Below are 1,496 nucleotides of genomic sequence, written 5' to 3'. Positions count from 1 at the left end.
TGTGTGGTCACCAATGTCTGGGATCAAAGTAGAGAAAGAGACATAGCCCCCTGGTCTAATTCTGCTACTGGGCAGGACTTTCTGTCTCCACAGAGCACCAGAGTGAGCCAAATTTGAGCAGCCAGTAGACCTCCACTATCTAGTTGCTGGAGACTTTTCAAACTTTCCCCCTTGAGAGTTTGTACTGACTGGGTCAATCGGTTTGGAACTCCTAACCTGGGTCAATCACCCAAGGACCCTCTTGGGTTGTATCCTGGTTATGTGGTCATGGGAACAGTTGATTTTCCTCTTCCAGTTGTTATCCATGGGGGGTGGGGTGTCTTAGTTGCTTGTATTTCTCCACAGCTAAGGCTTCAAACCAGAGTCACTGATCCACTAGGTGGATATAAGACAGCCACCCAACCCCACCACACCAAGCAGGTTTTCTCAGCCTCAGACTATAATACTGTATGGGTCCTTTGCAAAGCTGTAGGGGAAAAAGCTGTAGTTACCAGTCCTAGATCCATGACAAAGGGCTAATTAACCACAACTCCATGAGCTCCCAATCCAAATTCACCTTACTGCTCATCTAGCCAACCAGTGAACAACAATCATGAGGCAGAATTAGCGGGAAAACTCTGGCAAGATGAATAATCAGAGTAGATCAATTCCCCCAAAGAATGAAATGGCAGACACAGCACAAGATTGATAAACAAATGGCTGAGATGTCAGAAATCGAGTTCAGAATTTGGATAGCAAATAAGATCAACAGAATGGAGCTAAAGATGGAATTAGAATTTCAAGGAGTAATTCAAAAGATGTCTCAAGAATTCAATGAATTCAAAGACAAAATCACCAAAGATTTTGACACATCAAGGCAAGAATTTGCAGCCCTCAAAGATCTGAGAAATACAGTAGAATCCCTCAGTAACAGAACGGAGCAGGCAGAAGAAAGGATCTCTGACATTGAAGACAAAGCTTTTGAATGCTCCAAAATGTTCAAAGAGGAAGAGAAGTGGAGAGTAAAAAATGGATCATTCTCTCAGAGCACTCTGGGATAATTGAAAGAGATCTAATATTCACCTTATAGGATTCCTGAAGGCAAGGAGGTTGCTTAGAAGGATACAGATGCTCTACTTCACAAAATAATCAAAGAGAATTTCCCAGACATGCCAAGAGATTCTGAAATTCAGATAGCAGACAGTTTCAGAACACCAGCACAACTCAATCCAAATAAAACATCTCATAGACACAGTATAATTAGCTTTGCCAAAGTTAATATGAAGGAGAAAATTCTGCAAGCATTCAGATGTAAGCAAACCATAACTTACAAGAAGAATATTAGAATGACTGCAGATTTCTATGCTAAAACCTTTCAACCCAGGATCCTGTATCCAGCTAAACTGAATTTCATTTATGATGGAGAAATTAAATACTTTAATGACATGCACATGCTGAAGAAATTTGCCATTACTAAACTAGCTCTCCAGGATGTTCTCCGACCTATCCTCCTTAAT

This window comes from Nycticebus coucang, chromosome 1, assembly GCF_027406575.1.
Source record: "Nycticebus coucang isolate mNycCou1 chromosome 1, mNycCou1.pri, whole genome shotgun sequence".
Taxonomy (NCBI): Eukaryota; Metazoa; Chordata; class Mammalia; order Primates; family Lorisidae; genus Nycticebus; species Nycticebus coucang.
This window is presented reverse-complemented; position numbering follows the sequence as displayed.